Here is a 22452-nt window from a genome sequence, read left to right as displayed (position 1 = left end):
CTTAAAACACTCTACAACTCTACAACTCTATTCCTCAACAGGGGAATTGAAGCACCAATAAGTAGTCCTGGATTTATGGACATCATTGATTATATAGCTATGTCATTGATGTGCAAATAATAAAAAAATGTAAGCAAAATATTCAACGTGTTCATTTTTTATACTGCATTGAGCATGAAGTATTGAGTTCTTCATACTTCATATTAAGTATAAAGTACTGAGTTAATTTAGGGCACAGAGACTGCTCACAGAAGCAACATGCAGTCTGGTGTTGTCCTGTTCCATTGGAGAAATGACCATACCACTGGTTCCATGACCATACAAGTAACACTAGTTAGTGTATATGAAATTAAGACTAGAGGGGTCTGGCTACCGTACATTATGTCACTCCACACCATTATGCTCGGTGTAAGAATTGTGTGACATTCTGTTATGAAATTGCCTCTAAAGCAATTCCCAAAAATTCAAATACTGGCATATTGTTTTGGGGATGTAGAACAAGCAACCTAAATTGCATACTTCACTGCCTGGTAGAATCTAAGGCTACCCAGACATCTTCACCAGAGCATTCCACAGGACCAGATGGTTGTGGCCAGATCTGTACCTAGGTAATCAGACTAATAGGTAGTGCAAAGGATAGCTTTAACTGCAGACTAAAATCAGACCAGTAAACTACAATAAAAAAAAAAAAAAACTTACACGCCAAATCAAAGCAGAAGAGCAATATCTTATCCAAATCAGGAATAAACAAGCCAAGGTCAAGTCCAAGAGTTAACAGTAAAAACAAAATCAGAAAGTAACATATCTTTTCTAAGCACAGGAACCTAACTAGTAATAATGAATGAATAGCAGGCTAATGGGAAGTTCTGAACAGACTTTAGATATCCCTCCTCAGATGCTGATTGGTTCAGCCTCTCAGAGCTGTGACTAATTGCAGAGTCAATGAAAGCTTCACATGTCAGCATGGCAACCTTAAAGCAACAGTAGTGAGCAATGCTGTAGTGTGGAGAATACATTCTGAGAATCCTAAAACATTCCTTGTAAAGCCTCCATTGCCATCTTGCTATGCACCATGATAGCCTTTGATCGTTGTGGTATGAGGTCAATGGAACACTTATAGCCAATGTCTGTTGACCACACATTCACTGTGTTTAGGGATACATGCAGGGACCTATGGGGCTTAATAGGGAAAGTATCTTAGGCAGCAGCTATATCTGTACATTCAAATGTATCAATTGGCTGTGAGGTTACACCTAAAATGTAAGTATTCCTTACAGGAGGCAGTTTTATTCATAAATAATATATCCATAAGACTACTGGACTATAGTGTGTTTTGTGAAATTTTAGGACTTTAATTTTAAGTTTTATTTATTAAGCAGCCTTCCACACAAATGCCAGTATTGGCATTGTAATGAATTGTATTAATGATCAGACACCCCAGGGTTCAATACCCCTAGGGTGTCTGATAAATGCAATATAGAAAAAAGGGTGCATATACATTATATATATATATATATATATATATATATATATATATATATATATATATATATATATATATTGCATGCTGCTACTACTACTCAGTGCCTATTATCTTCTTGTTCCTTTCTAGGGAGGCAGTAATCATGGGCATGCATCCTAGTAATGAACCATGTGCTTCGGTGTACAAACTATAAGCACGGGAAATTGTTACTAGGTAGGAGACTGATTAAGTTGCATATATGTACAGTATAGACCAAAAGTTTGGACACACCTTCTCATTCAAAGAGTTTTCTGTATTTTCATGACTATGAAAATTGTAGTTTCACACTGAAGGCATCAAAACTATGAAACAATGGAAAATATGTGTTATAGTTTAGGTTCTTCAAAGTAGCCACCTTTTACTATGATTCCTGCTTTGCACACTCTTAGCATGCTCTTGATGAGCTTCAAGAGGTAGTCACCGGAAATTGTTTTCACTTCACAGGTGTGCCCTGTCAGGTTTAATAAGTGGGATTTCTTGCCTTATAAATGGGGTTGGGACCATCATTTGTATTGTGGAGAAGTCAGGTGTATACACAGCTGATAGACCTACTGAATAGACTGTTAGAATTTGTATTATTGCAAGAAATAAGCAGCTAACCTTACTTTAAGAAATGAAGGTCAGTCAATCCGAAAAATTGGGAAAACTTTGAAAGTGTCACCAAGTGCAGTTGCAAAAACCATCAAGCGCTACAAAGAAACTGGATCACATGAGGATCGACCTAGGAAAGGAAGACCAAGAGTCACCTCTGCTGCGGAGAATAAGTTCATCTGAGTCACCAGCCTTAGAAATCGCAGGTTAACAGCATCTCAGATTAGAGACCAGGTCAATGCCACATAGAGTTCTAGCAGCAGACACATCTCTACAACAACTGTTAAGAGGAGACTTTGTGCAGCAGGCCTTCATGGTAAAATAGCTGCTAGTAAACCACTGCTAAGGACAGGCAATAAGCAGAAGAGACTTGTTTTGGCTAAAGAACACAAGTAATGGACATTAGACCAGTGGAAATCTGTGCTTTGGTCTGGTGTCCAAACTTGAGATCTTTGGTTCCAACCACCGTGTCTTTGTGCGACGCAGAAAAGGTGAACGGATGGACTCTACATGCCTGGTTCCCACCGTGAAGCATGGAAGAGGAGGTGTGATGGTGTGGGGATGCTTTGCTGGTGACACTGTTAGGGATTTATTCAAAATTAAAGGCATACTGAAACAGCATGGCTACCACAGCATCTTGCATGCTATTCCATCCGGTTTGCGTTTAGTTGGACCATCATTTATTTTTCAACAGGACAATGACCCCAAACACACCTCCAGGCTGTGTAAGGGCTATTTGACCAAGAAGCAGAGTGATGGGGTTCTACGCCAGATGACCTGAACTCCACAGTCACCAGACCTGAACCCAATCGAGATGGTTTGGGGTGAACTGGACCCAGTGGCGTAATTACCGGGGTAGTGGCTGCCACAGGGCCCAGGACATTATTGGCCAGCGACAGATGCTACAGCTGTGTTTTTTTTCTCCATTACCGAGTAATGGGCCCTATTTACTTACCGATCCTGGCAGTGGCTGGGATCAGTAAGTGACGCCACAGGCCCCACAAACATCTTTACATCTTTTCAGACCCCCGTGTATAATGATCAGAGGTACAGAGGAGGTAAGAGAACATAACTAACCATGTTACTTATCTTTCCATGATCTGGGCAGGTTCGGGCCTACTTCTACACACTCCCTGACATCATATGACCCGGGACGCAGGGAGTGTGACGCACCTATGCCATGACTAAGAGGTCTCTACCTCGAAACGCGTTGGCATTTTTTATTGCCATGGGCATTTAATATTTTTTCAGTCCTTGTCTGTTTATGGAGTATGTCTTTTTTGTTTGCTGATACATGTTTTTTAAAAACGAACCATTAAAGGCTAAATTTTATTGAAAAAATGAGCCATGGGAATTGCGAATCAACTTTATTATATCATTCAATCTGGAAGCTCAACCCCTCAGGACTCGGGGATTATGTGATCGCGCATACCTTGGGACTCGTACACATTGGTGAGTCTACAGCTTTAATTTCCTTTTGTCTGTAACTGCTTATCTAAAGTTGACTGATAAAATGCCTAGCCTATTGCAAAATCTGAAATATTACATAGAGCTACAGTGGAGTACTACTGTATATAAATTGATGGATACCAGTTAGCACGGACTATCAAATCAAATCAAATCAAAAAATGCTTTATTGGCACGTCCGAATAGGTATTTGGCATTGCCAAAGCTAGTAAAGTGGGTGGGTGGGGGGGGGGAGTTGGGTTGGGTGGGTGGTGGGTATGGGGGGGGGGGTTCGGTTATAACAGTCCATGGAGTCTCATCTTCCTCTTCGTTGGTGACTGCTATATGGGGAGGTGGGGGTGGGGGTGGGTGGGGCGGGTGTTTTGGGATAAATATAACAGTCCATGGAGTCTCATCTTCCTCTTCGTTGGTGGCTGCTATATGGGGAGGTGGGGGTGGGGGTGGGTGGGGCGGGTGTTTTGGGATAAATATAACAGTCCGTGGAGTCTCATCTTCCTCTTATTTGGTGACAGCTGGACACGTATTGGGCAGCGATCTCCACAGTGGCCTCTTCTTCTCCCAGTAGGATGTAGAGTTTCCTCTTCTTGTCTGCAGATATGAAGTCTGGCATGTGGGCAGAGAGTCTTTGGTAGTAGGCGGCCCTCATAGCTGAGTATTTGGTGCAGTGTAGCAGGAAGTGGGTCTCGTCTTCTAGGGCCCCCTGGTCACAGTGCTGGCACAGTCTCTTCTCCCGTGGCTTGTACGTCTGTCTGTATCGCCCCGTCTCTATCTCTAGGTTGTGGGCGCTCAGTCTGTACCGGCTCAGGGTCTGTCTGTGCTTGGGGTGGTGTATTCTCTCCAGGTAGGTGGCCATGGTGTAGTCCCTTTGTAGGGATTGGTACACGGTGAGTTTCTTGGAGTTATTTATTTCGTTTCTCCATTCTTCAATGTACCGCTCTCTATTTGCCTCTGTGGTCGCCTTTATTTCGGCCTTGGTTATCATCTGTTGGTGTTTTTGGTTTGGTTGTTGGCTGCTGTTTGGTTGGTGAATGTCTGGTTTGCTCAGGTGGCTTAGCCAGGCTTGGTGGTGGTAGGAGTCGGACTTGCTCACCTGGATGTGTGCCTGGAAAGCTAGCGCCCTCTTCTGTATGGTGAGCCATAGGGGGAGTCTGCCTAGCTCTGCCCTGCAGGCTATGTTGGTGGTGTTGCGATGGACATGGAGCAGGTATTTGCAGAACTCCAGGTGGAAGTTCTCTGTTGGGCTGGAATCCCACCTTGACTGGTCTGGGTAGGTGGCTGGGCCCCAAACCTCACTGCCATAGAGAAGGATCGGGGAGATGACAGCGTCAAATATCTTCATCCAGACCCTCACCGGTGGTTTGAGGTGGTACAGTTGTCTTCTGATGGCGTAGAAGGTTCTGCAGGCTTTTGCTTTCAGGGTTTCTATTGCTGCTTTGAAGCTTCCTGATTGGCTGAGCTCCAGCCCCAGGTAGGTGTAGCTGTTGGTTTTCTCCAGTGTGGAGCCGTTCAGTGTGAATTGTGAGGTGGTGGAGGCTTTATTGTGGCCCTTCTTCTGGAATACCATGATTTTGGTCTTCTTCTGGTTGATGGGTAGGGCCCATGTGGTGCTGAATTTTTCCAGCACTGACAGGCTTTCTTGGAGGTCTTTCTCGGTGGGGGCCAGGAGTAGGAGGTCATCGGCGTATAGCAGGAACTTCACCTCTCGATTGTTCAGGGTGAGGCCTGGGGTTGGTGAGGCCTCCAGGGCTGTAGCCAGTTCATTGATATAGATGTTGAAGAGCGTTGGGCTCAGGCTACAGCCTTGTCTGACCCCTCGGGCCTGTTGGAAGTATGCTGTCCTTTTCCCATTCACCTTCACACTGCACTGGTTTCCGGTGTAGGAGCTCTTGATGACGTCGTACGTTCTTCCTCCTATTCCACTCTCTAGGAGTTTTAGAAGTAGGCCTGGGTGCCATACTGAATCAAACGCCTTCTTAAAGTCCACGAAGCAGGCGAATATCTTGCCTCTTCTGGTGTTGTGGACGTGCGTCTTGATGAGGCTGTGCAGGGTGTAGATATGGTCTGTGGTGCGGTGGTTTGGCATGAACCCTGCTTGGCTCTTGCTGAGGACCCCGTGTTGTGTGAGGAAGGTGAGGATTCTGTTATTGATGATGCTGTTGAACAGTTTCCCTAGCGTGCTGCTGACGCAGATCCCTCTGTAGTTGTTGGGGTCGTATTGGTCCCCATTCTTGTAGATGGGGGTTATGAGCCCTTTGTTCCAGTCTTCGGGGAAGTGTCCAGCATTGAGCACGAGGGTGAATAGCTTTGCCAGTGCCGCGTGTATTGCTGGAGGGCTGTATTTGATCATCTCTGGTAGGATGCCGTCAGGGCCACTGGCCTTTTTGCCTTTCAGCACGGCAATTCTTTCCTGTATATCTTTTATGGTGATTGGCGAGTCCAGAGGGTTCTGGAAGTGTTTGATGACTTTCTCCATGTCCCTCAGTTTGGTGATTATCTGTTGCTGTTCTGGAGTTAGTTCTTCTTCTGGGATGTTTTTGTAGAGACCTCTGAAGTAGTTGAGCCAGATATTGCCATTTTGGATGTGGAGAGAGTTTTTCTTGGGCTTTGTGCCCATGTGGCGCCAGGTCTCCCAGAATGAGCTGTCCTGGAGGGAGTCCTCTAGTTGCTCAATTTTGTGGGAGAGGTATCTCTGTTTCTTCTCTCTGAGGGTGCCCTTGTATTGCTTGCATAGATTGCTGTAGGCTTCCCTCACCTCCTTGTTGTTGGGGTCCCTGTGTTTTTGGTTGGAGGCTGTTCTTAGGGTATGGTGTAGTGCTTTGCAGTCGCTGTCGAACCATTTGTGGGACTGTTTGTTGGTTTGTCTTATGGGTTTGGTTCGTTTCAGGCCTGCTAGTTCTGCTGTGGTCTGTAGGATGTACTTGAGATCCTTCACAGCTCTGGTGACTCCCTGTTGGTCTGGCTGATAGTTGTTTGTATGGAAGTTTGTGAGCAGTGTCTTGATTTCGGGTCGGTTGGTTGCGTTGCTATATTCTATGGCCTGGTGGTTGGCCCATTTGAAATGTCTTGGTAGGTTGTAGAGGCCGGACTGTTGGGGCTCATGTATGGGTGTTTTGTTCCTGGTTCTCATGTATAGTAGGATCTGGTTGTGGTCTGATAGATGGGAGTCAGGTGCGATTGTGAAGTCTTCAATGTCTGACAGGTCTGCGTCTGTAATGGCATAGTCCACCACGCTGTTGCCCACTTGAGAGTTTAGTGTGAAGCGTCCTCTGGGATCGTCTGTGGTACGTCCGTTTATTATGTACAGTCCTAGGCTTCGGCACATGTTCAGCAGTTGTCTCCCACTCTTGTTGACAATTCTGTCTTGGCTGTTTCTTCTTGTCTGTGTGGGTTCTGGGTGGTGGATCTCACTACCGTGCGTATGTGGGTTGTCGTCAGGAGGCAGGTAGTCTAACTCTGTGCCTGTCCTTGCATTCAGGTCTCCGCATATTAGTACTCTGCCTTTGGGTTGGAAGTGGACAGCTTCCCTTTGTAGGACCTCGTAAGTGTCGGGGTCGTGGTAGGGGGACCCTGGTGGGGGCATATATACTGCACAGAGATAGATGTCCTGCTGGCCGCTGAGGATGGAGCTGCTTATTTTTATCCATATGTGATTAGTTCCACGTTTGGTAGCTTTTACGTGTTCTTTGAGCTCCTCCTTGTACCATATTAGTATGCCTCCTGAGTGGCGGCCATGTTTGGTGGTCTTATTTTTCTGGGCGGGCACTGAGAATTCCTTGTAGCCCATGGGTGTTAGGGACTCGTCTATGCAATAGACCACAAACTATTATCCTGAATTTCATGTAATGTTTATTTTCTGTAGAGCATTACCTACAGTGTATCATACACAGATTGTCCCTCAAAAAAAAATTATATCTCTTATAAATTTTGTTAAAAAGAAAAAAGATATACTACATTCAGTAATCCCAAACAAGTCCTTTAACAAATAACTATAGTCTGTATAAAGGAAGGCAGCAAATAGTAGTTGCCAACACTTTCTATACTATTTACTAAACCATGAACCTATAATTAAAATGAGGACAAGTTAAATATATTGTGGAATCTGGCCTCCTAAGGCATAGACAATTGATTTTCTAAATTGAAGATTTGCAGTGAATGAAAAAGATCTGCGACATTGCATATATGTACTGGGATACCATGTCAAAAATTGAATGAAGTATTGCCACTGCTATAAGAATAATATAAATGGTCTTTATCTAAAATAAATTAACACTAGACTATCAGAGGTGGAATCTGCCTCAAAACCCGCCTTCAAAAATCACCTAACAATAGAGTCCTATGTAATCCGCAAGCTTTTTTTTTCCACTAGATTTTTTTTCTGCTAGCGGAAAAAGAAGCAACATGACCTATGGATTCCACCTGAAAAAACCTACAGGAGTCAATGGGAGGCGGAAAAACCACTAGCCCGTTTTTGAGCATCAGTGCACACTGAGTTTTTTGGCCACCTAGTGTGGCAATACATCTGCAGAAATCTGTATCTTCTAATTTTGATGCTATTGCTTCCTAAATGTTCATTCCAAAAACTCAAAGCCCTGATTTGATCACTCTATCAATTTTTTTTTTTAAAAAAACTTGAATGGTAGTGGTGGAAACATCAATCACTGAAGTACAAAAGGTTGTTGCTATCCAACTAAATACAAGAATATCTGGTAATAGTATTTATGAACCCTTTCAGGCTTCAGAATAAAACATAGCACTGAATCAACACTCACATGCATTCTAAATTATCTGCTTATCGCCAGAGACAGTGGCAAACACAACATCCTACTTCTTTTTCAGCGCAGAAAATCCGCACCAAATTCCTCACCATTTTCCTTTCTGTGAATGGACCTAAACCCAGCTTTTTTTGTTGCAGATTTTGCTGCGGTTTTTCGAGCCAAAGCCAGGAGTGGATTGAGCAGAAGAGAGCAGTATAAGGACTTTCTAGATATTTCCCATTCCTTTTGTAGTCACTCCTAGGTTTGGCTCAAGAAAACACAGCAAAATCGGCTAAAAAAAATATGCAACGTTTCCGCGACATGGGTAACAGAAAGTCCGTGGAGGAAAACTCAGTGAATGTTCTGTTCAAAGCGCTGTGGGAAGAACCACGATGCATTCCCACTGCGGTTGTTTCTGCAGCGCTTTCCAGGGCTCTACGGGCTGGAAACGGCGCAATTTGCCTGTGGTGAAAACGTCACTGGAAAAATCGGGGCATTTTACAGTAACTGCAAAGTGGATGGGATTTATGTGAGATGCTGGCGGCTTCCCTGTAGATATAATGGTAACAGAAAGTCCGCGGAGGAAAACTCTGTGAACTTTCTGTTTAAAGTGCTGTGGGAAGAACTGCAATGCGTTCCTGCTATGTTTTTTTTCTCAGCGCTTTATAGCTGTTGTTGTAGATTTTGCTAAGTTTTTTTGAGCAAATGCTGTGAATGGCAAAAGGAATGGGAAATATATACCAAACACTTCTCCTCAATACACACCTGACTTTGGCTCAAAAAAAAAAAAAAAAAAAAAAAACATCAAAATGAGCCCCACAATGTACATTTTTTCCCTATCAGTACGTCTTTATGGAATATGGGATGGAAATCTGTGCAAACACGGGGAGAGCATACAAACTCCTTACAGATGTTTTTTTTGCCCTTGGCAGGATTTGAACATCAGGACTACAGCGCTGCAGTGCTAACCACTGAGCCACCATGTGGTCCCCAAGTTTACACATTATTAAGCAGGCCACATATTTCAAGAAATATGGGAAAGAAAAAGGATCTCTCTGCTGCTGAAGTGACAAATAGTGTAATGCCTTAGAGTAGGTATTAAAACATTGGACATTTCACAAAAACTTAAGCATGAACATTGTACTGTAAAGAGATCCGCTTACTTTCTGTTACCATTATATCTACGAGAAAGCTGACGGCGATTCCGTACATATACATTGACATGCTGCAATTTCCAAAACTGCGCCAGTTTTGGAAATCAACACGTGTCCACGCTGTGGTTTTTACCGCAAAGAGGGCATGGGATTCCCATGAATCCCATCCACTTTGCAAGTACTGTAAAATGCCGCAATTTTTCCTGCGGCGTTTCCAGCCCGTGGGTCCCCAGCCCAAAGCAGCAAACAATTTTAATCTATTGGTGCCTCAGGAGTCCCATGAACCTCAAGGTGTAGGATCCTCCAGAGGATTAGAGTTGTGCATAAACTTACTATTTGGCTTTTTCCAAAACAGTGCTCACAAGCAAAACCAATTGTGATGGGTCTAGACATATATGGGGACTAATTTTGAAGCAGTATTTTTTTTTACTGATGAGTGCTATGCAAACATGGATGGACCAGATAGATGAAGTAGTGGATGGTTGGTGGATGGCCACCATGTCCCAACAAGGCTGCAACATCAGCAAGGAGGTGGTGGAGTCATGTTTTGGGTCAGAATCATGGGGAGAGAGCTGGTAGGCCCCTTTAGGGTTCCTGAAGGTGTGAATATGACCTCTGCAAAGTATATAGAGTTTTAGCCTGATCACTTTGTTCCATAGTACAAACAGAAGACCCATTTCTTCTGGTGCAAAATCATTTTTATGGATGACAAAGAATGCATGCAGCAAAGAATACCTCTGAGTCAATGGTTGCTGTGAGCATAAAAGGAGAACAATTCATGGTTTGGTCAACATCCTGCTCTGACCTAAAACCTATTGGGTATCCTAATTGTAGTATCAGCAAGCAAAAGATCTATGGGTTCACATCAAAACAGTAGCCCTGGGAGGTAAATATAGATTTTTGGTACACTAAGTAACTTAGAAGGTGGGGGTAATTATCTTAGATTGAAGAGATCAATTTAACCCCTTTTCAGTGTTGGCCAAAAGTATTGGCACCCCTGCAATTCTGTCAGATAATACTCATTTTCTTCTAGAAAATGATTGCAATCACAAATTCTTTGGTATTATTATCTTCATTTAATTTGTCTTCAATGGAAAACCACAAAAAGAATTGTCAAAAAGCCAAATTGGACATAATTCCACACCAAACATAAAAAGGGGGTGGACAAAAGTATTGGCACTGTTCGCTAATTTGTGTAATTAACAGCTCCTGTTACTTACCTGAGGCACCTAACAGGTGGTGGCAACAACTAAATCACACTTGCAGCCAGTTGAAATGGATTAAAGTTGGCTCAACCTCTGTCCTGTGTCCTTGTGTGTACCACATTGAGCATGGAGAAAAGAAAGACCAAAGAACTGCCTGAGGACTTGAGAAGCAAAATTGTGAGGAAGCATGAGCAATCTCAAGGCTATAAATCCATCTCCAAAGACCTGAATGTTCCTGTGTCTACCGTGCGCAATGTCATCAAGAAGTTTAAAGCCCATGACACTGTGGCTAACCTCCCTAGATGTGGATGGAAAAGAAAAATTGACAAGAGATTTCAACGCAAGATTGTGCGAATGGTGGATAAAGAACCTCGACTAACATCCAAACAAGTTCAAGCTGCCCTGCAGTCCAAGGGTACAACAGTGTCAACCCGTACTATCCGTCAGCGTCTGAATGAAAAGGATCTGTATGGTAGGATACCCAGGAAGACCCCACTTCTTACCCAGAGACATAAAAAAGCCAAGCTGGAGTTTGCCAAAACTTACCTGAGAAAGCCAAAAACGTTTTGGAAGAATGTTCTCTGGTCAGATGAGGCAAAAGTAGAGCTTTTTGGGAAAAGGCATCAACATAGAGTTTACAGGAAAAAAAAGAGGACTTCAAAGAAAAGAACATGGTCCCTACAGTCAAACATGGCAGAGGTTCCCTGATGTTTTGGGGTTGCTTTGCTGCCTCTGGCACTGGACTGCTTGACCGTGTGCATGGCATTATGAAGTCTGAAGACTACCAACAAATTTTGCAGCATAATGTAGGGCCCAGTGTGAGAAAGCTGGGTCTCCCTCAGAGGTCATGGGTCTTCCAGCAGGACAATGACCCAAAACACACTTCAAAAAGTACTAGAAAATGGTTTGAGAGAAAGCACTGGAGACTTCTAAAGTGGCCAGCAATGAGTCCAGACCTGAATCCCATAGAACACCTGTGGAGAGATCTCAAAATGGCAGTTTGGAGAAGGCACCCTTCAAATCTCAGGGACCTGGAGCAGTTTGCCAAAGAAGAATGGTCTAAAATTCCAGCAGAGCATTGTAAGAAACTCATTGATGGTTACCGGAAGTGGTTGTTTGCAATTATTTTGTCTAAAGGTTGTGCTACCAAGAATTAGGCTGAGGGTGTTAATACTTTTGTCCGGCCCATTTTTGGAGTTTTGTGTAAAATGATCAATGATTTGACATTTTTTCATTTTCTTTTGTGTTTTTTTCATTGCAAGCAAAATAAATGAAGATATTAATACCAAAGAGTTTGTGCTAGCAATCATTTTCTGGAAGAAACTGAGTATTATCTGACAGAATTGCAGGGGTGCCAATACTTTTGGCCAACACTGTAATCACCGGTCTGCACTTGGTCTTTTGTGAGAGAAGTACATTACAAATGATTTTTTCTTTCCGTTGTTACTGTTGAGGTATTCTCTGCCCACATGAATTCTAGAATTCTGACTTTACATTCATGGATGTAAAACACCATGATAACTTGCAAAAAACCAACCAAAACACTTATTACTGATATTTGAACTGCATTTTGCATTCTTCAAATGATCACAAAATAAACGGTGTAAAGAAAAGATTAGCATTCAGACCCTGCTCTTCAGTGGATTATAGTCTGAAAACTCACAAGGACTCTTTATGTAGCAGTCTATTATCCAGTGTTTCTCCAAAGGGCGGAACTAATCTTTTTAAACTAATACTTTCAAAACTAAGGCATATCTGGTCAGCTTCATGATACTGGCACACTTGGGTAGCTAGTGAACTGTCTTCCTGTCTCAGGATGTTTTCTACATAATCATGAATCCTCTTCCTTACTCGATGGATGGTCTTAGCCACATAGCTCTTAGGAAATGGCCACCTAGCTATATAACTTATGCTGAAACATGTTGTATGTACACTGCTCAAAAAAATGAATGGGACAATAAAATAATACATAAATGAAACATTGAATACTTTGTTTTGTACAAAGTTGAATGTGATGACAACAAAATCATCCAAAAATCATCAATGGAAATCAAATTTATTAGGCTAATCCAACTTTGATGTAATGTCCTTTAAAACATGTCAGTAGTGTGTGTGTTCTCCACATGCCAGTATGACCTCCCTACAACATCTGGGCATGCTCCTGATGAGGTTGCGGATGGTATCCTAAGGGATCATCTAGACACTTAAGGGATGTGCATCCAGTATGCATTAGTTCCATGACTGTGTATGTTATTAAAAGGGTTCCTAAGCCTGAGGCTAAGGCGCCATGTTGTGGAAAAGCAGCTTTTTTTGTTGCAGGATATGCTGCTGTTTTTTGAGCCAAAGCTAGGAGTGGATTAAGCAGAAGGGAGAAGTATAAAAACTTCCTATATATTTCCCATTCCTTTTGTAGCCATTCTTGGTTTAGGCTAAAAAAAACCGCAGTAAAATCTGCAACAAAAAAAAGCTGCATTTTCGCAACGTGGGGCTTCAGCCTAAAAGAGGAAGGGACTGGAGACATTCTGGATCCTCACCTCAAAAGGACTCAATTACAGGTTTGATCTGATGTATTTTTATTAATTGATGATTTTCTAACTAGTTGACAGTGACAAAGGGACATCCTCTACGTCTGGAGGAGAGAAAGTTTCACCAGAAACATAGAAGGGGATTCTTCACAGTAAGAATAATTAGGGTCTGGAACTCTCTGCCCCAGGAAGTGGTGATGGTGGATTCATTAAACAAGTTCAAAGAGGGCCTGGATGCCTTTCTTGAAAATAAAAATATAACAGGTTATGGATTCTAGATTTTAAGGACACATTTATCCAGGGTTTTTATAGTGACTGCCAGATTGGAGTTGGAAAGGAATTGTTTCCCCTGAAATGGGGCAATTGGCATGAGCCTCATGGGGTTTTTTTTGCCTTCCCCTGGATCAACACTGTAGGGTTATATGGTTTTAGGTTGGACTTGATGGATTGATGTCTTCATCCAACCTCATCTACTATGTAACTATGTAGTTACCTTTAGAGATGTGCGATCCGCTTTGTCATGAACTGGATGTAACCTGATTATTTCAAATTGTTGCATTTTAAACAAACTAAAAAGGCCACTGTCACATGTTTGTGTAGGAAATACAGAAGAGACATTTATGTGTTATTCAGACTCTGACATTCTAGCAACCTCTCACCCAATATACAGTGGTAGGTGGAAATACTTTACAGTGCTGATGTCCTGTATAGTACATAAGAAACTGCAAGCACCATCACAAGCTAGTTGCAGTAATAGTGGAAATAGTGTAGAGTCTGTGATTCATCTCACTGAATCATACAAAGCACAGTTCCAAAAAGCTTTCAAGCAACAGTTAGAATGAGAGAATTTAGTCTGAACAATTAGAAATATAAATCAATAGATAGAAGAGAGAATTCCTGCTCTAACACAGAATTACAGATACACAAACAGCAAAGTTAACACCTTCCCGACATCTGCTGTACTAGTACGGCAGATCCTGGGTGTTTAAACATGACGGCCGCTGGGGAGCCATTTATATATATGTTTTATACAGTAGACAAGAGTGCTAATGCCACTATCAGTGCGCACACTGATCATGGGCATTAACCCCTTCAGCGCCTCGGTCAAAGCTAACTGTGGTGCCATTTTCCTGGCGCTGCATGGGCGCCGCAGTTTTGCCGGCGATCGCCATCACCTGGAATCGTGTTGTCATGACAGTGGGGAGCCTTGTGAAGGTTCTTCACTCTGTTATTTAATGGATTCTATTGAAGGCTACTCTATGTAGCCTGCAATAGAAGAGCCGGGTTTTTGTAATGCATCGCATTGCATTAGCATTGTAATGCAGTGCATTAGTGATCAGACCCCCTGGGGTTCAAGACCCCTAGGAGGTCTAATAAATGCATTAAAAATGTAAAAAAAATATAAAAAAAAAATAAAATTCAAATCACCCCCCTTTCCCTAGAGCACATATAAAAGTACTTAAATACTGTGAAATACATACACATTAGGTATCCCTGTGTGTGAAAACGCCTAGTCTACAAATCTATGAAAATATTTTTCCCGTATTGTAAATGCCGTAGCGGGAAAAAAAGTCAAAATTGTCAAACCGACGTTTTTTCACTGTTTTGCTTCTGATAAAAATTTGAATAAAAAGAAATCAAAGCAAAAGCAATTCTCCAAAATGGTATAACTAAAAAGTACACCTGTCCCCACAAAAAAAAAAAGACGCCCTATTCATCCCCGTACACAGAAGTATAAAAAAGTTACGGGTGTGAGAATATGGCGACTTTTATAAAAAAAAATTGGGGGACAGTTTTGGATTTTTATTAAGAGGTTAAAATGTAAATAAAACCATGGGGTCGCATGGGACATAAACGCCACAATTTGCCCACAGCGGAGACGTTTTGGGAAAAATCGCTGTGTTTTACAGTGAAAGCAAAGGGGATGGGATTCGTGCGAATCTCATGCCCACTTTGTGGAAAAAAAAACGCAGTGCGGACACGCGGAGCCGTTGCGGCTTTGCAAGTCTCAGCATGTCAATTATATCTACGGAAATGCCGGTGGCTTTCCCGTAGATATAATGGAAAGAGAAAGTCCGCAGAGGAAAACTCCTCCTTAGCCTAAAGTAGGTATCCCCAGAATCGTACCGAAACATAGAATACAGGTGACATGTAATTTTGGCTGCACCGTAAACTCCGGAAAAACAAAGCCCATAAGAAAATCACACAAATGCACTTTTTCTTCAAATCCAACCCATTCTAATTTTTTCCCCCCAGCTTTCCAGTATATTGTACAGAATAATTAATGGTAGCATCATGAAGAAAAAATTGTCCCACAAACATTAAGACCTCATATGGCTCTGAGAGCGGAAAAATTGAAAATTTATGGGATTTGTAAGGGGGGAGGGGGGAGTAAAAACTGAAAACTGAAAATCAAAAAATGCCGTTGGCAGGAAGGGGTTAAACCTTTCATTGTCAATCTAATTTTGTCTGTTTGTTACGCAATAGAGCAGCTTCAGCTGTATACACAGACTTTAAACATACTTTTTACTGACAAAACAATCCATTTAGAAAAAAAAAATCTTTTTTGAGGGCTTTTCCAGGCAATAGTCTAATTTCTTTCATTAACTAAATAGCAACAGTTATTGTAACAACAAAGCACTGATTCCACCTGTGCAAATTTGAAAAAAAAAAAAAAACAAACTTGCTATTTAATATTTGTTTCCCTGTCGTCCTCAACAGCGGCACAATGTGGGGTATTTCTGCCCCTGTGTGCTGGTAGGACAGGCGGATATTTAATTAGCCAATCAAATGCGTGGCAGGCCCTATAAGAGGGCACAAGAACCTCCCCTCTGCGTGTTTTTTTCTGTCCTGTGTGGACAGAGGACAGGTGGGAGGACTTGTGTCCTCTTTGAGAAGCTCAGCAGGATCACTCACCTCCTGAGCGGTTGTTTTCTTCTTGTCACCTTCTGTGCCCTGCGGGGAGAAGGTGCTTGTTAGCCATGTGTGGCTACCCCCCTCTATCCCCCCTGCCCCCCCTCTCCTCCGCTTCCCCTGCTCCTTGTGACTTACCTGACATTTTGGTGAGAGTCCGGGGACTCCGCATGCCGCCTCTGGTGGCCGCGCGGACTGCCGGCGGGTGGAACCACACTGTTGTGTATCCTGTTCCCCGCCGGCCGCTGTAAGCGCGCACTTCCGGTTTCGCCGGAAGTATCATAGCGCCATGGCAACGGCCTGGCGCTGGCGGCCGCTCACTCAGGGAAGATTCAGGCCTTATTAAAGGCCGGAAAAGACGGGGAGATGTGGGGGTAAGTGCCCGTGTTAAGGGCCTCTTGGTGGGGGGGAATGTATATCTTTGCAGACCCCTGATTACAGGGTTAGTTGTCTGGGCAGGTTGCCTCACCTGCTTTGATTGTGGCTCCGCCCACTTCCAGCCGGCCAGAATTAAGAGGCTGGCTGGCCTGGTGTCAGAGACCTTCCTGCAGTATCTGCTGAAGGCGTGCGATTGTGGTGTTCATTGATCTTGAACTCTTTTCCAGTTTGCAAACTTTATTGGGAACCGGCTGTGATGGCCGAGTGGTTAAGGTTTTGGACTCGAAATCCAATGGGGTCTCCCCGCACAGGTTCAGATCCTGTTCACAGCGCCAGCCCGGCTAGCTCAGTCGGTAGAGCATGAGACTCTTAATCTCAAGGTCGTGGGTTCGAGTCGCACGTTGGGCGCCAAGTCACCTCTCTGTCCGGTCTACTGGACCTGGTAAGATTTACCCTTTTTTTTAAAAGCTGGTATGATGTCATGGTGACAGTGTTGCATGGTCTATTATCTCTCTCTGTAGGATATGTCATCCTCTACTACCCCTCCTGGGGATGGTAGGAGGAAAACCTCTTCCAAGAGGAAACATCTTTCCTGCTTCGATTGCGACACACCGCTCCCTGATGGTAGGTAGCGGCTTGAAAGGTTGTGCCCTGCGGGGTACTACTGGTCCTATAACTTGCCTATTTTCAGGCTATGAGTGGGCCCGTTGTCGCGGGTGCAGAGGTCCTCCACCTGTGGAGCCCTCTCCCAGAGATATGATGGCATGGGTCAAGGAGATGGTGAGTTTGGGCATCGCTTGGGTAAATAGTTTTCCCTTGCTTGTACTCTCCTTTTTGTTTTGCAGGATGATTCCCTCAAAGGGATCCATTGCACCTTGTCTCAGCTCACCAGGAGACCATGCTCTGAGCTCCGTTACTCGTCTCTCCCCCCCCCCTTGTAACACCTGCGGGTGGCAGAGGATGATTCCTCTGAGGACGACTCAGTTATTCCAGCAGAACTGCGTTCCATTATGAACAAACGGGCAGGCTGCTGAAGTCCATCCGGTCTACAGTGGGCCGAGATGTTGACGGGGAAGCCTCCACGTCTGCCTCTGGGGGACATATTGCCTTCCATGCGGACGCCACGCTGACCGACCTTATGGCGCAGCAGTGGAAACAGCCAGAGAAAGGACATTCGCTTTCCAGGATCTTCAAGAGTTTGTTTCCTATTAACACTACCCAGTGGGATTCCTGGGGGCCTCCCCCGAAGGTGGATTTGGCCGTAGCAAAGCTGTCCCGCAGAACCCTGGTGCCCTTGGAAGATGGTTCAAATCTTCAGGACCCTCTGGATCGTAGGGCGGACTCCGTTCTGAAGAAGGTCTACTCAGCTTCCTCCACGCAAGCCTCTGTGGCCATAGCCTCCTCTATGGTTGGTGACTTTTTGCGCAACCGCTTAGCCGCCTTGGAGCGGGATATAGACTTGGGCGTAGACAGAGATGAGATTCTGGCCTCTATGAAAAGAGTTCATAGGGCTGCAGATTATTTGGCGGAATCCTCCTGCCATCAATTAAAAATCTCCGCCAAATCTATGGCGTTGTCTACTGCGGCCCGTAGACCCCTTTGGCTAAAGCCTTGGCGGGCAGATTTTGCGTCTAAAGCAGCACTCTGTGCTCTCCCCTTTGAGCCGGGAAGGGTGTCTGGCCAAAGCTTATAGACGCCATTATGGAGGGATTAGCTGAAGGTAGGGGAAGGTCCCTACCTCAAGCATCCAGGGGCAGACGTGCTCCCTCTAGAGGCAGAGGTTCTTCCTCTAATTATAGACGCCCTTCCCAACAACGGCGTTTTAGATATCGCCCTAGGGGAGCTGGTCGTGGCGCTTCCAAGGAGGACACCAAGAGGAAGCCTGAGTTTTGACGTGGGGCAGCTCCCTGTGGCCCCCCTTCCTGGGAGGACGTCTTTCCTCCTTTTCCAGAGCATGGTTCACCCATATCCAAGACCCATGGGTGTTGAAGATCATACAACACGGGTATCACATCGACTTTCATCTTCCACCTCCAGATCGGTTCGTTTCCACCCAAACTCTTCCACCTTCTCAGCAGGCCAGTCTAGAAGCCTTGGTTGCCGAATATGTTACCAAGGGCGCCCTGGAGAAGGTACCAGCCTCAGACCTCGGTCTGGGAGTCTACTCCCCCGTCTTTCTGGTCCCCAAGTTCACCGGGGGCTGGAGGATGATAATAGATCTGAGGTACCTCAATCGGTTTATCAGGAAGAGGTCATTTCGAATGGAAACCGTGGATTTCGTGGCTGTGTTTCTTCAGCCAGGAGAGGTGATGGTTACCCTCGATTTGAGGGACGCCTATCTACATGTCCCCATTGCTCATTTCCACAGGAAGTTCCTCAGGATTGCCGTCGCTATGGCCGGCCACAGGGAGCACTATCAATTCACAGCTCTGCCATTCGGCATCACATCCGCCCCACTGGTATTCACCAAGGTGATTTCTCCGGTTGCCGCGGCCCTCAGACTTCAGGGTCTTTTCATCGTCCCTTATCTAGACGACTGGCTACTGAAAGCTCAGTCTCCTGCTGCCCTCCTCCAGCAGCTCAACCTTGCCATCAACTTCCTACAGGAGTTAGGATTATCAATTGGGAGAAGTCCGAAATCGTTCCATCCACCTGAAGAAAATTCCTCGGATTTATAGTGGATTCAGAAGCGATGCAGATCTTCCTCTCCAGTCCAAGGAAGGAAAGAATCCAAGCCAGTGCACGATTCCTATTGCGCACTCGGCAGGTAACCATCCGGACCGCCATGAGAGTCCTGGGCCTGATGTCATCCTTGGCCAGGGCGGTGCCTTGGACTTTATGGCATTTGCGTCCCCTGCAGATGGAAGTGTTGAGAACCTGGAACAGGTCTCCACGGGGATTGCACAAGAAGATCTGCCTTTCTCCCGCTACCCGTCTTTCCCTCAGATGGTGGATACACCTGAAAGACGGAAGGTCCACGGTCCCGACAGTGTGGACCCTGTTGACAACAGATGCATCCCAGTGGGGATGGGGAGCCCATTGTCAAGACAAAACTGTACAAGGACGATGGAGATGTCCGGAGCTGGGGTCATCCAATCTCAAGGAACTCAGAGCAGTGTACCTGGCCCTAGTACACTTTGCCCCAGAATTGAAAGGCAAGTCTGTCAAAAACCGGTCAGACAATATGACGGTGGTAGTCTATATAAACAAACAAGGGGGCACCAGGTCACCAACCTTGCTGAGAGAGACGAATCTCATATTTGCCTAGGCGGAGAAGAATCTGGTCCAGTTATCCGCTGTTCACATAAAGGGCTCCCTGAACATAGTAGCGGATCAGCTGAGTCAGGGTATTACCGTATCAGGAGAATGGTCTCTCAATCCAGACGTATTTCAACAGATCGTCCAGAGATGGGGTCTCCCGGAGGTCGATCTTATGGCTACCCGACTCAACGCCAAGGTGGGGACCTTCTGCTCTCTGTACCAGGAGGACAATCCCTTGGCGGTGGATGCCCTGTCCATCCCATGGAGGTTCAGGCTGTTTTACATATTCCCTCCAATTCCAATCATACCGAAGGTATTGATAAAAATAAGACAGGACCAAGCCTCGGGAATAGCCATAATCCCGTTCTGGCCAAAAAGGGCTTGGTTTGCTCAGCTCATACAAATGAGTCAGGGCATATATTGGAGGCTTCCCCCACTCCCAGACCTGGTAACCCAAGGAGAGCTGAGATGCCAGGATCTGCGGAGCCTCAACCTGACAGCCTGGAGGTTGACCAGTCCCTATTGAGAAATAGAGGACTGTCACAAGCCGTCTTGAAGACCCTATCCAGCGCCAGAGCAGATTCGACTAACAGGAACTACCGTCGAATAGGTAACATCTTTAATGCCTGGTGTCTGCAGCATCAAGTGGACTCCACCGATCCCCCTACGGAGGCGATCCTGGACTTCCTTCAAGACGGACTAGACAGAGGTCTTGCTGCGGCCACACTCAAGGTACACGTAGCGGCCCTGTCCGCCTATCTGGGGAGGCGTTTGTCTCAGGATCCTTTAGTGAGCACCTTTATTAAAGGGGCAACTAGGCTGAGACCGGTGGTAAACACCCCTGTCCACCAATGGGACCTTATTCCGGTCCTGAACGCCCTATGTGGCCAGCCATTTGAACCTCTGGAAGAGGTCTCCCTCAAGTCGCTAACCGGCAAAATGGCGCTGCTACTGGCAGTCACACCTGCCAAACGCGTTAGTGAACTACAAGCTTTGTCCGCTGAGGAGCCATATACCACCTTTTTCTCTGACCATGTACTGCTTAGGTTCCTCCCTGGGTTTCGTCCCAAGGTGCCATCTGCTGTAAACAGGAACCAACTGATTTCCCTTCCAGTATTTTTTCCGTTCCCTTCTTCTGCTGAAGAAGAAAGATGGCACAAGCTGGATGTGGTTAGATGCCTGCAGATCTACTTGCAGCGCACTCGCCCCTTTAGGTGGACTGAAAACCTGTTGGTCAGCTACACGGGGAAAAACAAGGGCGCCAAAGCCGCCAAAGCTACAATATCCCGGTGGGTTACCGAGACTATTAGAGTCGCCTATACCGCCCAAGGGCTGTCGGCTCCATCTTTCCTTCATGCCCATTCAACCAGGGCAGTGTCCACTTCACGGGCAGAAAGAAGTGCTTTGTCTGTGGACCAAATATATGCAGCTGCCTCTTGGGCATCTGAATCCACCTTCATTTGGCATTACCGCCTGAAGGACCAAGTGGCAGATTCCACTGCCTTTGCCCAGACCAGTTTAAGTTCGGTCATGGGTTTGTCCCACCCATCTTGGGGACCTGCTTGCTATATCCCCACATTGTGCCGCTGTTGAGGACGACAGGGAACGAGTGATTATGAAGATAATCTTGTTTCCCTTAGTCCTAACAGCGGCACAAGATTTCCCACCCTGGGAATCATATCTTATGTATAAAACTGTATATAAATGTAATGGAGGTACTTTTGTATTTACACGCAGAGGGGAGGTTCTTGTGCCCTCTTATAGGGCCTGCCACGCATTTGATTGGCTAATTAAATATCCGCCTGTCCTACCAGCACACAGGGGCAGAAATACCCCACATTGTGCCGCTGTTAGGACTAAGGGAAACAAGATTATCTTCATAATCACTCGTTTTATTTTCTGTTCTGTTTGTCACCAAATACACATTGTGATAGAGTGTTTGTAATATGAAAAAAATATTCAAATGAATATTTGCTGCGCACATATAAGGTATTTTAAAAAAATCTATTATTTAAGATTTTTATTTGTTGTGTTAACCGAATATACATTATAGATTGCTTTAATCTAAAAAAAAAAAATAATATTTAAAGTTGACTTTTTCAGAAACATTTTTTTTTTTTTTAAATCTCAACGAAAACCATACACACCATTTCAAGTGTGTAGAATAAAAAAAATGCCCAAAAACCCAAAAGAATAAAAAAAAAAAAATCGACAGGGCAGGGGACATGCAAAAGGAGGAGGAGGAGGAGGAGGAGGAAACACTTATGCAAGAAATAAAACACAAATGCTGAGTGAAGGTTTTATGTGTTCCTACACAACATGTAATTTGCCGTGCTGTTTTTCTTTACTGTCAACCATGTTTTTTTCTCTATATTCAATGACACCGATCCCTATATGTAGTAGTCATGTGGCATCTGTTGAGAAAGACTCTCTTCATAGCCCAAGACTTCCTCCTGTTTTTGATGAGTTGGATGAAAACTGCCACCTTGGGTGGTGGTGGCACTGGACGACATGCTTCCACTGCTGCTGGTTTTGTTGGCTGTAACTACTTGTGGTCTTTTTTTTGTACATTACCAAATGACAAATTGATAAAGTGGAAGATCTGCAAACAGATAATTAGCCACATATCAGCAGACATGCATATAGGAGCAAGATCTCTCTGTACTCACATGTAATTCCATT

The 22452-nt window shown here is 44.7% G+C and overlaps 1 non-coding gene across 1 annotated transcript; it reads left to right on the top strand.

The window, feature by feature from the left end:
• Window positions 1-16759: 16759 nt before the first annotated feature.
• Window positions 16760-16841, top strand: TRNAS-CGA (transfer RNA serine (anticodon CGA)). The gene has a single exon. It is a non-coding gene; the product is annotated as a tRNA-Ser (tRNA).
• The last annotated feature ends 5611 nt before the right edge of the window (window positions 16842-22452 follow it).

The sequence above is a fragment of the Leptodactylus fuscus genome, chromosome 4, assembly GCF_031893055.1.
Source record: "Leptodactylus fuscus isolate aLepFus1 chromosome 4, aLepFus1.hap2, whole genome shotgun sequence".
NCBI classification, from domain to species: Eukaryota; Metazoa; Chordata; class Amphibia; order Anura; family Leptodactylidae; genus Leptodactylus; species Leptodactylus fuscus.
Note: the sequence above shows the minus strand (reverse complement) of the source record. Positions and strands in the feature narration are given on the sequence as shown.